This window comes from Gobius niger (assembly GCF_951799975.1).
Source record: "Gobius niger genome assembly, chromosome: 3".
Taxonomy (NCBI): Eukaryota; Metazoa; Chordata; class Actinopteri; order Gobiiformes; family Gobiidae; genus Gobius; species Gobius niger.
The window spans coordinates 313,215-330,074 of NC_136854.1; positions in this window are offsets into that span (position 1 = coordinate 313,215).

Genomic DNA, 16,860 nt, shown 5'->3' on the forward strand with positions numbered 1-16,860 from the left:
TTCTCACAGCCTCAACAGAAGCAACACTTTATCTTCTAAAATGCTCCAGAATGCAGGAAATCACGTCTAAATTCCTCCAAATGCAGGACTGCTTGAGTTCCTCTGAGTTTCACTGCAAATGAAAGATTGGTGCTGGTTTTCCTCAGATTTGAAAGTCTCCCATTGTCCCGACACCTGGACTTTCCTCGGATGAAACCTGAACGGACCCGCGGTGAAGCCATTCCACCGACACATCTCCATTTCATTTTTTGTCATTTTTTTGTTCTTTTTTTGTTTTGTTTTTTGTCATTTTTTGTCACATTTTTTGTCACATTTTTTGTCATTTTTTTGTCATTTTTTAGTCATTTTTTATCACAATTGTTATTTTTTTGTCTTTTTTTTGTCATTTTTTGTCACATTTATGTCATTTTCTTTTAGCATTTTTTGTTATTTTTTTAAATCATTTTTTGTCTTTTTTGTCACATTTTTTATCACATTTGTTGTTATTTGTTTGTCTTTTTTGTTGTTTTTTGTCACATTATTGTCATTTTTTTCACCATTTTTTGTTATATTTTTGTTTTGTTTTTTGTCATTTTTTGTCACATTTATGTCATTTGTTATCATTTTTTGTTATTTTTTGTCTTTTTTGTCATTTTTAATCACATTTGTTGTTATTTGTTTGTCTTTTTTGTTGTTTTTTGTCACATTATTGTCATTTTTTAATGATTTTTTGTTATTTTTGGTCTTTTTTGTCATTTTTTATCACATTTTAATTTTTTTGTCTTTTTTGTCACATTTTTGTCACATTTTTGTTATTTTTTTGTCATTTTTGGTCATTTTTGTCACATTTTTTGTCATTTTTTCGTCACTTTTTTGTCCTTTTTTTGCCACATCATCATTGTTTTCGTCTCAGTTCTGTCTCTATTTTCACACCTTTTTTCCAGAAGCTTTTGGATTGGGGCAAAGCCAAACAGCTAACCCCCCCACAGATATGTCACACTTCTTCAAAGTCCCGCACGCCCCGTCTATAACTGACATATTTGTTTCTGCTTCACTGAACCCTCGCCTGCTCTTTCAGAATCACAATGTTTTTATTGCCATTGTCAGTGAACAGGTTCATAAAGTAGGAATTTTCTTCAGTGCAATCGTCCAAAACAGTCTTTGTAAAGTTAATGTCTGTAATTGTAGGAGATAAAGTACGTACCTCTGAGCAGGAACAAGGCAAAGTACTTCCTGATAACTGTAACAGGATGTGGCTCAGTCACATGTCGAGACCGGGGGGGGGGGTCCGCCCCTTTTCGCCCGTCTCCAGGACGTGCTAGTGGCAGACCGTGGTATTGCAGCCAGCAGCCCAAAAAGCCCTTTTGGTCATAGACAATAGAGTTTCACACTGAGGCAAATATATTTCTTTAAAATTACTTTTTTTAGGACATGGACTTTTTTTCTTCAGAATTTTTTTTTAAAGTAGCAGAAATACATTTTTAACCTCTTACCAACTGCCTGAACCAAATGCATTCTGTCCTCTTTGGCCATTATATAGGTCTGTGTAACATTTGAAAGCTAAGAACCACAACACTGATCTTTTTCCTCACGTTGTTGCTGTGTTGTGTCACCTTTTTTATGTTTGATTTTGGTCACATTTTTGTTGAGTTTTTGTCACATTTTTGTAGATTTTTTGTCACATTTTTGTTAAATTTTTGTCTATTTTTTGTTGCGTTTTTGTTACATTTTTGTTGAGTTTTTGTCACTTTTTTGTTGAATTTTTGTCACATTTTTGTTGAGCTTTTGTCACTTTTTTGTTGCGTTTACATCCTTGTTTTCTTCTCATTTTTTGTGGCTGTTTTGGTGCTTTTTTCCCAAGAAGCTTTTTGATTAGGGTAAAGCCAAACTGGAGAAAATGGGATCCGTTCAGGTGGGAGTTAAGAGGTTAAAGGGGGGGTATTATGCATCATGTTATTCTGTCACTCCCTCATTAAAAACATGGCTGAAGTGTTGCCTTGGCATATTCACGTATTTTTGAGTAATCTGTAAAAACTCTGATGGCGGCCATTTTAGTGATAGGTTTGCCTGAGTCCTCCTAGGAACGCCTGAAAATTAAATAATGGCACTAATAACCTGTAACTGTTTGATTAATTTAAAAAAATACAAGCAGAATTTAATGTACTTGGTAAGTTTACGACTTATATTATTTGTGTAAGTAAGTAGGCTCAGTAATGTTCACAGCACCTTTCACAGACAAGAGCCACAAAGAGCTTCACAACAGTTTAAAAATCTGAAAAATACACACAACAAAAGGCCAAGGACAACACAAAAACCAGAACGGCCCAAGAATCACTGATTAAACGCCTGAAGAGATAAAGACGGTTGTAAATCAAAGTGTAAATCACTCATTTGTTTGGACTGACATGAAGCTCCTCAGTCTCTGCAGGTCCAGCCTGAAGCCCAGAGGCTCCTCCTGATGTCCACACTTCTCTGTAGGACATTAGTGCTGCTTCCCAGCACCACAAAGAAAACATTGCACATTAAATCCTCTCACGTCCTTATTGTGACTGTCTGATGCTGACAGGGTTGTTGTTCTTTCATAGACTTTTGCAAACAGACAAGTCATTTTCCAACACAAAGCTAGTTATTGTGACTTCCCATGAGTCCATTAGAGTTAAGTTAGAGTTAATTTCATCTTTTTTTTGTTGGAGCTGCTGTTTTCAGCTCATAACACGACAAAACAAATGTAACAGGTCTGATGCCCAAACATTATAACCTTCATTTCTGTTGGACTTCATGAAATTAGTGTTGCCAAATAAAAGTACATTTTGAAGATTTTTGTATTGAATTTCTTCATAACTACATAAAGGGTTTGTACACTTCTAAATATAGTTTAGTGTTCATGTTGGTTTAGGAGAACATGAATGATAGTATTAAAATGATCAATATACTGTATCCAACAAGGCCATGTTCCACGACTCCTGCTGATGCTGCTGCTAAAGGCAGAGAAACAAAACAACAGCGTTTAATGAACACAGTCATGTCATTTACACCGACGCCAATGAGGACGAACCTACAGAGAAGCACATTTACAAAACTCACAAACCAATCATGTCATTCATAATCTTTCACCCAGTTTAAAACAAGACTCTGAAGATCAGCCACAAACACTGAGTCATTCATAATATGAGAAAATAATCATTAGAAAGTCTAAAGGCCCTTTATGGTCAAGCGGCTGGTCCCGCCCACCACAACTCCATCCACGGCGGTCAGTCCTCCTGTACAGACCCTGATGGTGGTGGTCAGTCCTCCTGTAGACCCTGATGGTGGTGGTCAGTCCTCCTGTACAGGCCCTGATGGTGGTGGTCAGTCCTCCTGTACAGGCCCTGATGGTGGTGGTCAGTCCTCCTGTACAGGCCCTGATGGTGGTGGTCAGTCCTCCTGTACAGGCCCTGATGGTGGTGGTCAGTCCTCCTGTACAGACCCTGATGGTGGTGGTCAGTCCTCCTGTACAGGCCCTGATGGTGGTGGTCAGTCCTCCTGTAGACCCTGATGGTGGTGGTCAGTCCTCCTGTACAGGCCCTGATGTTGGTGGTCAGTCCTCCTGTACAGACACTGATGGTGGTGGTCAGTCCTCCTGTACAGACCCTGATGGTGGTGGTCAGTCCTCCTGTACAGACACTGATGGTGGTGGTCAGTCCTCCTGTGCAGGCCCTGATGGTGGTGGTCAGTCCTCCTGTACAGACCCTGATGGTGGTGGTCAGTCCTCCTGTGCAGGCCCTGATGGTGGTGGTCAGTCTTGCCAGTCAAAGTCAGCTGGACACCAGTAATTTAGACCTACATGACACACAGAGTCATATATTCTTTAAATCAAAAGGAATAATCCTAATTCTTTGGCATGAGCTACAGTGGAGATATTTTACATCAGCTGACCTTGGATGTGTTTGAAGGACCATCTCTGAACTCCCCCTGAGCAGGTCGGCCTCGTGGGGGCTCAGTCATGTCTGAGGATCATATCAGTTACTTCAGTGGATGTTTATACTTTTCTTTTCAGATAACAAAGCTACAGTACCAATAAAACCAATATTGAAACATTACAAAATATGCATGATTTCTGCCTCTGCCCTGGATCCAGTACAGGACAGATAAATGCTATATAAAAACCAATACCTCATATTTTACCAAAGAAAATGTGATATAAAACACTTTTGCAGTGCTCCTTCTTTGTATTTCAGCCAAATCATTCTAGTTGAGACGTTATACTAGCAAATACTGTGAAGTAAAATTTTTTATCATTTCCATCACAACAACAAGACTTCCAGCACTTAAGAAACTTCCCAGAAAAGTGGCCGAGCGTAAGTTCATGAGCGCGGCTACGTACGTTTGAAGAGCCGCTAAGCTAATCTAGCTTTTTAAGCCTCGCACTGACAAACTAACCCCCAAAGTCATCGTAGCATAGGAGATTAATCGCCTGAAATGGCCTTAAAAAAACATTTTGTATTTAAAGAACGATGATATTAAGAGATTTGACTTACAGCGTAATGGCGTCCGCTCTGAGGCTTCGTCGGCCGCCGTGCTCCCGCTGCTTCACCCACTTGGGCCGTGGGAGCAGAGATACAGGTGACGCGTCATACGGTACTTTGGGCCGTTATGGCGGACGAAACTGGAGTCATGCGTCACTGAGCACCTCTATGTAAAGAGACAGGAGCTGGGACAGCAGGCCTCATCCATGTGTATAATTCTATGGACCCGTGTCTGACCCGTGTCTGACCCGCGTCTGACCCGCGTCTGACCCGCGTCTGACCCGCGTCTGACCCGCGTCTGACCCGCGTCTGACCCGCGTCTGACCCGCGTCTGACCCGCGTCTGACCCGAGTGAACAGCCCTCACTATCCACACGCAGGTCATAGGATTTAATATTTCACAACATCATACCGCTGTGCTATAAGGGGATTTTACCCAGGGATGCACCGATACCGATACCAGTATTGGGTATCGGGCCGATACCACATGCTTGTACTCATACTCGTACTCATTCATGAGGTCCCGATACCAGAAACCGATGCCATTTGACGTGCGGCCAGCGCTCCTACGAGGCGCAGCTACGAGGCGCAGCTACGAGGCGCAGCTCTCAGCTGAGGAGAGAAGAAGCAACAAACTGTAGAATAGTTTAGTGTAAACACAATAATCCACATAGAGCTGACTTTATTACAGACTGCGCCTCTAAACCAGAGTCTGAGCTGGATTTAACCAGAGCTAAATGTTGTTAGCGCTGCAGCGTCTGCAGTGTTTACAACATACAGGCTAACGATGCTAACTCGCAGCAGCGTCTGCAGTGTTTACAACATACAGGCTAACGATGCTAACTCGCTGCAGCGTCTGCAGTGTTTACAACATACAGGCTAACGATGCTAACTCGCTGCAGCGTCTGCAGTGTTTACAACATACAGGCTAACGATGCTAACTCACTGCAGCATCTGCAGTGTTTACAACATACAGGCTAACGTTGCTAACTCGCTGCAGCGTCTGCAGTGTTTACAACATACAGGCTAACGTTGCTAACTCGCGGCTAGTGGTTTTGGCCATTCTGATGCCGTTTTAAACCCAGGGGTTTATTCATCTGAAAAACTAACCCAGCGACTAAAAAGTCCTCAGAAAATCCAAAGTAAAGACAAACAGCATGTTTATATTGAGGGAAAATGAGCTGCAGCAGAACAATGAAAACGCTGTAGCTTCTCGCTAAGTTACTACAAACACACGAGAAAATCTACAGGAGCTGAAGTAAAGACGAAAAGAGACCATTTAAGAAACATCTCAATACTATTGTTAAATAAAAACACATAAATGAATAAAGCTCAGGCATTGGGAGCTTTAGGACATGGGCTTTTCTGTCTATGATGGACAGAGACATAAAAATAAAAAATTATATTGAATGAAAATCAGCACAATTCTAATATAACTGCTCTTAAATGTGTTGCCGACTTTACTTAAGGAAATGTACACGAGTAAATTAACTAATTACAAACCAATCTGTGTGAAAAAAGTAATAATGTTGAAGAAAATGCCTTGTACTCGTATCGGTATCGTCAAGTACTACTTGACTGCTCAAAACACACCTGTTTCAGCTCACTTACAACCAACAATAGCTCTGCCATCTTTGTTTGTCTGTCTCACTTGTAAAGCGTCTTTGTGTTTCCTGAAAAGCGCTATATAAGACCTATGTATTATTATTATTATTATTATAAGTACTGAAATCAAAGTACTCGTATCAGTTTTAGAAAAAGTGGTATTGGTGCATCACTAATTTTACCCATATTAGCATTTAGCCGCTGTTAGCGCCGCTTTAGCTGGTGCTATCATAACATTAGCATGTAGCTTCCCTTCATAGTTGTCTTCAGCGGTTTCTTTTCTGTTCTAACACAGCTCGGCTCCTCTGAATGATTCCATAACTCCCTCCAGAAGCAGCATTTGTCCACATTTGTTCTCATGGCGGCTCTAAAAACCTTTAATGAGGATCTGTCCCGCGTGCTCCTCCGTGGGGGCCCGGGGGCGGCGCGGTCGGGTCGCGCTCATTAGCCTCACCTGTTTCCTTCAGTGAAGAGGTCATTCCTGCCTTCACAATAAAAGAGCACTTCCTGTCTGACAAACTTTCACAACAAATGGCCGGTGTTGGGCGGGTCAGTCTAAAGCAGGGGCGTCCAAACTACGGCTCGCGGGCCAACTGCGGCCCGTGGCCCACTTTTAACTGGCCCGCTGCAAATTCTAAAAACATAATATCATTTTATTCAATTTTTTTATTGAATATATGTATAAAATAAATGGAAATCCATTAATAGAAAGCTGTGATGAAGGCTGTGTTTTACTTTGAGCATATTTAGTTAAAATGCATAGTTATATATCTGAGCTCTACTGAGTGTGGCCCAGTTGAAACAAAAAAACCAACAAAACACAAACAACAACATGTTTAACTAGAAGCTTTTGTGATTGATTTGCATAAACTGTTTAATTTGCAGTGAATAATTCAATTCAATAAATTATATTTTCACTTCTATTTTTATTCTCACCACAGTCTCTCTTTCATTATAACATTCAACAAGTGAGTATAGTGATTATATGCACCAAAGTACTTCAACAACAAGCCTATTATAAGTTTCTAAAATACAAAACTTCTCAATAACCAATGATTAAACCTTTTATTAAAACCTTTTATCATCACTATTTCATAACATATATTGTTGCTCACATGGTTATTTGTTTCTTAAATATGCACAGCTCATTTTTATAACACACTGATCCAGGTCTGTGATGTTAAAGAGCCGTTCTAAAGAGCTGGTCATGAACGCCACATCCTGAGTGGTTAAAAACAGCGATACCAGAGCCTCACATGGGGAACAGCAGGCGACCACTGAACGTGCTGTGGTGATTCTGAGTATCAGAGATTACATGGTTCTGCCACAGACGCAGAAACACCACGTCTCCGGCCTCCAGGAGCAGAGTGACTCCATTCAGCTTTAATTTACATCCAACTCAGATGAACTGTGTAGGAATTGTAGGTTTGTGTGTGACTGAAAGTATTGGGACAAAGTGGCTGCTCAGCTGTTCCCTCATTATCACATTGATGAGGAGCAGATGAGACGTCCACAGTTCATTTCAGTGAGATTTGCATTCTGGATATTGTTGCAACATCCACCTCCTCAGTGGAACATGGTGGTGCAGCATCATGGCATGTATTTACTGATGTGACTGTGGACAAAAGCAGCAGGATGAATTCTGAAGTGTTTGGGCCAATATTATGAGCTCATATTCAGCCAAATGCTTCACAGTGCAGATGGACAATGACCAGGGCCGGACTGGGACTGAAAAACAGCCCTGGACTCTGACCAGCCTAGCCCAGATTAGCGTAAATGCGACACTTCCACAAAGACATGTTAACCTCTTACCTCCCGTATTAACAGAGAGCATTTTCTCCTGTTCGGCTTTACCCCAATCTAAAAGCTTCTTGACTGGAGAGCAACACTGCAACGCCTCATTTGTAGCTAAAATCTAGAAATGTGATGGTAACTTTTTGTCGCCGCATTTTTGTCATGTTTTCATCACTTTTCTGTCACTTTTTCGTTGTGTTTTTGTTGTTTGGTTTGTTTTTGTCTATTGTTTTTTGTTTTTTTTCTTCTTCATGTTTTTGTTGATTTTCATCGCTTTTCTCTTTGCTTTGTCGTCACGTTTTCGTCACATTTTGTTGTGTTTTTGTCACTTTTTTGTTGCTTTTACGGCGCATTTTTGTTCCGTTTTCATCCTCGTTTTTGGATGGTTTTCTTTGAAGCTTTTAGATTTAGGTAAAGCTCGATTACGGCAGGGTGTGAGAGGTTAAGGAGAAAAGTGAGAGGCCAGACCGGTGGCCCTAGAGCCAGTGGCCCTTCTGTGCTCTTCCAGAATGGACATATGGCCAGTCCGCCCCTGACAATGACCCAAAACTACAGCCAAAGCCAAAGCTTTTTAAGGCAAACAAGTGGAATGTTGTTCAATGGCCAAGTCAATCACCTGACATGAATCCAACTGAGCAGTGTTTCAGCTGCTGAAGTCAGAACTGAAGGGAAAATGTCCCAAGAACAAGCAGGAACTGAAGACATTTACAGTGGAGGCCTGGCAGAACATCACCAGGGATAAAACCCAGAGTCTGTGACGTCTGTGCCTTCTGGACTTCAGGCTGTCATTGACTGAAAAGGATTTGCAACCAAACATGAACAATAAAAAGTTTGATTCATAATTGTTGCTTTGTCCCATTACTTTTGGTCCCTTGAAAAGTGGGAGGCTCACATAAAAACACTTGTAATTCCTACACCGTTCACCTGATTTAAATAACCTCAAACTAAAGCTGAACTTCCTGCACTTTAAGGACATCTTAGTTGTTTCAGATCTTTTGTGGTGGATTATGGAGCCAAAAAGATGAGAGTGGCGTCGATGTCCCAATATTTATGGGCCTGACTGTAGTGTAGTGCTGCTGCTGAACACTTCACTGTAACATTATTTCAGTTCCTTCACCTGTGTCTGGGCTGTAGGCCTTTCCAATGTTGGAGACCACACGTTTGAACACCAGAGTGGTGTGAGCATTGATTGGTCCAAGCGTTTGCTCGCCTGATTCCGACAAAGAGGCAGAGAAAGCCACTTGTCCCACTGGAATGAGAAGTTTAACAAGGACATCTCAGATTGAACTCGATGCTTTTGTGAAAATAACATTCCCGTAGTTTTTAATGTTCTTCCTCTGGTTCCAAAGCATCAGTAAAAGTCTCACCTGCTCTGTCTCTCCTCAGAGACTCCACTTGGTTTTCAGTCTCGTTGGTCCGAGTCTTTAAGCTCTTTAGTTCAGAGGCTTGAGCTGAAGCAAAACAATGAGTCTTAAATCAGTCAAGAACAAAGCAACAAATTGTCTCAAACACACTTTGTCGTATCAGAGAGAAGTGCCGTCTTTAATCTCACCTTGGTCAAGTGTTTGCATCTGCTCCATCCTCGTCTGCAGCTCCTCCATCCTGACTTCATATTTAGCCAGTTTAGCGTTTTGTTCTGACAGAGAGAGCAGTCCAGTTAGAACAGAACAAAGATGGAGCAAAAGCTTCATTCTCACCTTGGTCGAGCGTCTGCAGCTGCTGGATCATCAGTCTGTTCTCGGCCAGTTTGGCGCTCGTCTCTCGGAACACAGCGTGGAGGTCTGACAGACAAGGATGAGGCTCCGGCTCATTCACACTCTCTGGACTTCCTTGGGGTGGTGGGACCATGGGTGGGACCATGGTTTGCCGATGCATGTTCCTCCGAGTAGGCGCCGAGTTAAAAAAATAAATAAAAAAAAGAGGCAAGGTCAGAATTGATCCAGCCGTCTCATGGTTGGGAAACCAACGCTCTATCTATGACAGGACACAGGTATAGGATATGTGACAGCCAAACTGATAAATATCTTACCTACGGTCCTACGGTCATGTGTTTTAGGCTCGGATGAAGTGTGCAGCGGCCCATCTAAAAGGAGAAAGCATTAGAAAAGTGTCAAGGCTGTGTTTTGACTAGCAACTTCCACCTGAGACGACAACGCTATCACTGAGACCTGAAAGTCCAGACAAACATGGGCCTGATGAGAGCGAGGCTTCTCTAAATTCCCAGAAATTTGGTCCCAGCACCCACCACCCCCCACACCATAGGCGGTGATTCATGTCGAGTCAATGTTGGAATCAATCCAGTCATCTTACGGATGGGAACCCAGCACTCTACCAACGGAGCTATACAGGCTGTGAGAGACACAGCTCATTAATCTTATGAAAGACTGCACTGGTGAATTTGCAGAAAACAGAATTAGTTAGGGACGTGAAGATCCCAGCAGCTTTGGTTAGGTGTTATCGGGGGGCCAGAGTTGGTGACATCGAAGGTAACCTTAGGCGCTTAAAGCAGGGAGGGAGGCGGTTCCGTCAGATCGTGATCCACGCGGGTGGTAACGATATTCGGCGGAGACAGTCAGAGATTCTCAAATTGCAAGTAGGCGCAGTGTGTGAATTGGCTAAGTCGATGTCAGATACCGTAATATACTCTGGTCCTCTGCCCAATTTGGTCAATGATGAAATGTATAGCAGACATTTATCATTCAACTGTTGGTTGTCTAGATGGTGCGAGCAAAATGATGTTGTATATGTCAACAATTGGAGCGACTTTTGGGGAAAGCCCAAGCTCATGCGCAGGGATGGCATACATCCAAATTTGGATGGTGCATCCCTTTTATCTAAGAATGTGGCCGATAGCCTCAGTCGCGGCCTAAATTGACGGTCCAGATATGAGCTCCGGGCGCAGAGCAGTAGTGTAGAACGCTCCTCTGTAACCGCCAACCCTGCTCCCGGATTGTCACAAATAAAGTGTGTAGATTCTCCAGAACAAATAAAGACTGTGTCTGACAGCCGAACGGACAAATATCTTATGAAATGCCCTACGGTCATATGTTTTAGGCTCGGATGAAGTGTGCAGCGGCCCATCTTAAAGGAGAAAGCATTAGAAAAGTGTCAAGGCTGTGTTTTGACTAGCAGCTGCTTTCACCTGAGATGACCACGCTACCACTGAGAGCTGAAAGTCCAGACAAACATGGGCCTGATGAGAGCGAGGCTTCTCTAAATTCCCAGAAATTTGGTCCCAGCACCCACCACCCCCCCACACCATAGGCGGTGATTCATGTTCTTCCCAGTAAGTGCCGAGTCAATGTTGGAATCGATCCAGTCATCTTATGGATGGGAACCCAGCACTCTACCAACGGAGCTGTACAGGCTGTGAGAGACACAGCTCATTAATCTTATGAAAGACTGCACTGGTGAATTTGCAGAAAACAGAATTACAGTTTGGGCAATAATATATTGAATCATTTTGTAATTAGGGTAAATTCCCCTGGCCGCCCAAAGATTTGTTGAGAAGGTTCTCCAGCCCCAAAGCACCCTCGATGTATGAAGCAATATTTTGGTGTGACCCATATAGCACGAGGAAAACACAGAGAGACGGACAGGAAAGTGCCTAAATGAACTTCCTGTGATTGTACAGTCCAGAAAAAGCTGAATTGGAGCCAAAAACGTCCAAATTAAAACATATTTCGGTGACAGAGGGTTAGGATAAGTCCATACGAGTCTAAAACTGTGGCTCTTGTGAATAAAGGGGGAAATTTGGAAAATCCAACATGCTGCCAGGCAAAAACCTCTGGCTATTCACGGAGGATGGGTGGGCCCCTTACAAGCCACTTATAAGCCAATTTAAAGGCATTTTTGGCGATAGTGGCTGCATGTGCACACCAGCAGAGCAGCAGCAACAAACACAACATGCTCATTTTCCTTCATTCTGGTGCATCCTAAACAAATAAAAACAACATAACAAATAAAACAGTCCTGATCTGGCCATGCTGCTGTTGTGAAAAAGTCCTTGTATAATTAGTCCAACCAAACTGACACTAGTGCATCTTTAACCCTTAAATGACCCGGCGGCTGTAGCCTATGGGTGGTCAGCATGATGCCTGTACTTTCCATCAGTGGCCTTTATGACCAGGATCAATGGTGTTCAGGGTTTCAGGTTTTGTGGATGGAATGTATGTGTAACCATGGAGACGGTTCAATCAGCAGGGAAAGCCAATCAACTGATATACAAGGCCGATTTTTGTGGATTTTACAATATCAGCCGATCTATCTTCTCCAGGATAGAAATTGACAGAGGCTTTTTGCTTTGGAATGAGGGAGGGCAGGGAGTTCAGCTTCCCAATGGCCCTGTGGACGAAACTGCTCCTCAGTCGACTGGAACTGACCCGTAGATTCCGCAGTCTCCTCCCTGAAGGCGTTACCTTGAAGAGACTGTGTGATGGTGCGAAGAGTCCCTGGTGATTCTGACGGCTTTGTGGGTGAGACGGGTCGAGTACATCTCCTTAATAGAGGGGAGAGGAGCTCCACAGATCTTCTCTGCTGCTCTCACAATATACTGGAGGCTCCTTCAGCAGGAGGCAGTGTGATGGAGCTGGTCAGGATGCTCTCTATAGTCCCTTTGTAGAAGAACCACACAGTGATGGAGCTGGTCAGGATGCTCTCTATAGTCCCTCTGTAGAAGAACCACAGTGATGGAGCTGGTCAGGATGCTCTCTATAGTCCCTCTGTAGAAGAACCACACAGTGATGGAGCTGGTCAGGATGCTCTCTATAGTCCCTCTGTAGAAAAACCACACAGTGATGGAGCTGGTCAGGATGCTCTCTATAGTCCCTCTGTAGAAACTGGACATAACGGAGGCTGGGACTACGAGGGAATTTGTAACTTACAAATTAACGACACATTAATAGAAGTGACGAGTTTATTATTTACTTTCACATTTCTCCATCTGCTTTAAAAAGTTGAACATGTGCAAATAATAAATCCACTTTGCATTGGTCACATATTTAAATCAATGTTATTCATTCATTTATTGAGTGGTTTTAATGACAGACGTTGAACTCAGGATTCTGGAACAAAAGGATTTAGAGAAAGACAAAGACGTGACCGAGAGTTTCCCTTCATACGGTTTAGTTATTTTATTTATTTATCTGAGGGAGATTTTCCAACATCTCTTATGATTTACTTTGTTTAATCAATGAACTGGGAAAGGAATGTCAGGAAAAGGTCATGTGACATAAGCTCATCTGTATAATTGAGACTCTGATCCTCAGTCTGACAGAGACACTGAGGAGTCGTAATTATAGAGCCTAAACGCAGGGCTCAGGGTGTGAGTGAAGGTGGTGTTGAAGGTGTGGAGGTGGATCAGTTCCTCAGAGGAGACTGTGTAGAAGGACAGAGAGCCAGCAGCACAGTCCACATACACCCCTACTGTCCCAGAGGAGGAGCCGGGCTGAGGGAGGAGGGTTTGATTGTTTTTATGCCAAACAGAGAAACCATCTTTAGAGCAGTCCAGACTCCAGGACTGATCATTGTGTCCAAACCCACTGTCATCATTGAATCCTTTCCTCGTGATTCCTCTGTAAGACACTGATATAAAAACCCCTCCTCTCCACTGGACCTCCCAGTAACAGCGCCCAGTCAGACCAGAGTCACACAGAAGCTGAAACCAGCCCTCAAATCTGTCCTGATGATCTGGATACGGCTGAACTTCTCCCACACGTGTGGCCTTCTTGTTGTTCTCAGACAGTTTGAGGGTCCTCTGAGCTGTGTTTGGATCCAGAGAGAGTTCAGTGAAATCTGACGGAGAGAAAACACAGCAGCAGTTAGTCCCTGTTCACTCTTTAGAGGAGAACGCCATTTATATTGATTCGAAATGGACTCAAAGATTCAAACATAAATATCAATAAATACATGATCGATTTAATTAATGTTTCACGTAAGAATTAAAAAAAAAAAAATGCCACAGTTTGTAACATTTCACCCCGACAATAGAATAAAACAGTAGCTTTAATTATTGTTTCTGTAAAAATGCTTCTGTTCCAAAGGCTTCACAGGATCGTCTGAGTGAAGCTGAGCTCATTTATTTATGTTTCAGTTTAGTTTCTCTTGTGACGTAGCCAAAGATAACCTGGAATGTTCTGAAGTCACATTTAACAAACATTTTCTTTCATATTAAAACTTGAATTCTTGTTTGTGTCGCGCTGTCGCAGAAAAAGAAACATAATGAACATTTACATTTAAACTCTTATGGTTTATCAGGATCTATGGACGTACACTACTCAAGGACCGTGACGTCGCCCGGCATGGCGCAGCCGGGGCCCCACCCTGGAGCCAGACCTGGGGTTGGGGCCCGAACGCGAGCGTCTGGTGGCCGGGTCTCTGCCCACGGGGCCCGGCCGGGCACAGCCCGAAGGGACGACGTGGGCCCGCCCTCCTGTGGACCCACCACCCGCAGAGGGATCCGTAGGGGTCGAGTGCGGAGAGGACTGGGTGGCAGTCAGAGGCAGGTGCCTCGACGACCTGGTCCGCATGCGCAGCTTCTGGCGTTCAGGACATGGAACGTCACCTCGCTGGGGGGGAAGGAGCCTAAGTTTGTGCGGGAGGTTGAGAGATACCGGCTAGATATAGTCGGGCTCACCTCCACGCACAGCTTGGGTTCCGGATCCCAACTCCTGGAGAGAGGATGGACTCTCCATGTTTCTGGAGTTGCCCGCGGGGAGAGGCGGCGGGCTGGGGTGGGTTTGCTCATATCCCCCCAGCTCAGCCGTCACGTGTTGGAGTTCACCCCGGTGGACGAGAGGGTCGCGTCCCTACGCCTTCGGGTCGGGGACAGGTCTCTCACCATTGTCTCGGCCTACGGGCCCAACATCGGTGCAGAGTACCCGGCCTTCTTGGAGTCCCTGGGAGGGGTACTAGATAGTGCTCCGACTGGGGACTCCATTGTTCTGCTGGGGGACTTCAACGCCCACGTGGGTGACGACAGTGAGACCTGGGAGGGAGTGATTGGGAGGAACGGCCTCCCCGATCTGAACCCGAGTGGTGTTCTGTTATTGGACTTCTGTGCTAGTCACGGTTTGTCCATAACGAACACCATGTTCGAGCACAAGGGTGTCCATAAGTGCACGTGGCACCAGGACACCCTAGGCAGGAGGTCGATGATCGACTTTGTAGTTGTGTCGTCTGACCTCCGGCCGCGTGTCTCGGACACTCGGGTGAAGAGAGGGGCTGAGCTGTCAACCGATCACCACCTGGTGGTGAGCTGGATCCGCTGGCAGGGGAGGAAGCCGGTCAGACCTGGCAGGCCCAAGCGTGTGGTGAGGGTCTGCTGGGAACGACTGGTGGATCCCTCTGTCAGTGGGGTCTTCAACTCCCACCTCCGGAAGAGCTTCACCCAGATTCCGAGGGAGGCTGGGGACATGGAGTTCGAGTGGACTCGATGTCGATCCGGCTGCTCGTAGTTGTGGCCGTAAGGTCTCTGGTGCCTGTCGCGGCGGCAATCCCCGAACCCGGTGGTGGCGCCCGGAAGTAAGGGATGCCGTCAAGCTGAAGAAGGAGTCCTACCTGGCCTTGTTGGCTTGTGGGACTCCGGAGGCAGCTGAGAGGTACCGGCAGGCCAAGCGTGCTGCAGCTCGTGCGGTCACAGAGGCAAAAACTCGGGTCTGGGAGGAGTTCGGGGAGGCCATGGAGGAAGACTATCGGTCAGCCTCGAAGAGATTCTGGCAAACCATCCGGCGCCTCAGGAGGGGGAAGCAGTGCTTCACCAACACTGTTTACAGTGCGGGTGGGGGGCTGCTGACCTCGACTGGGGATGTCGTCGGACGGTGGAAGGATTACTTCGAGGACCTCCTCAATCCCGTCGTCACGTCTTCCAATGAGGAAGCAGAGGCTGGGGACTCGGAGGTGGGCTCGCCCATCACCGGGGCTGAAGTCACCGAGGTGGTGAGAAAGCTCCTCGGTGGCTCCGGGGGTGGATGAGATTCGCCCTGAGTACCTTAAGTCTCTGGATGTTGTAGGACTGTCTTGGCTGACACGTCTCTGCAACATCGCGTGGCGGTCGGGGACAGTGCCCCTGGATTGGCAGACCGGGGTGGTGGTCCCTCTCTTTAAGAAGGGGGATCGGAGGGTGTGTTTCAATTACAGAGGAATCACCCTCTTAGCCTCCCCGGTAAGGTCTACTCCAGGGTGCTGGAGAGGAGGATCCGGCCGATAGTTGAACCTCGGATCCAGGAGGAACAATGCGGTTTTCGTCCTGGTCGTGGCACACTGGACCAGCTCTATACCCTCCGTCGGGTGCTTGAGGGTTCGTGGGAGTTCGCCCAACCAGTCCACATGTGTTTTGTGGACTTGGAGAAAGCGTTCGACCGTGTCCCTCGTGGTGCCCTGTGGGGGGTGCTCCGGGAGTATGGGGTCTGGGGCCCTCGTGGTGCCCTGTGGGGGGTGCTCCGGGAGTATGGGGTCTGGGGCCCTCGTGGTGCCCTGTGGGGGGTGCTCCGGGAGTATGGGGTCTGGGGCCCTCTGTTAAGGGCTGTCCGTTCCCTGTATGAGCAGCAGGAGCTTGGTTCATTGCCGGCAGTAGGTCAGACCTGTTCCCGGTGCGTGTTGGTCTCCGCCAGGGCTGCCCTTTGTCACCGGTTTTGTTCATTACTTTTATGGACAGAATTTCTAGGCGCAGCCAGGGGCCGGAGGGTGTCCGGTTTGGGAGCCTCGGGCTCCCAAACCTCTGCTGTTTGCAGATGATGTTGTTCTGATGGCTTCAACGAACCGGGACCTTCAGCTGCTCTGGGGCGGTTTGCAGCCGAGTGTGTAGCGGCGGGGATGGGGATCAGCACCTCCAAATCCGAGGCCATGGTTCTCCACCGGAAAAAGGTGGTTTCCCCTCTCCAGGTCGGTGGGGAGTCCTTACCTCAAGTGGAGGAGTTCAAGTATCTCGGGGTCTTGTTCCCGAGTGAGGGACGGATGGAGCGTGAGATGGACAGACGGAT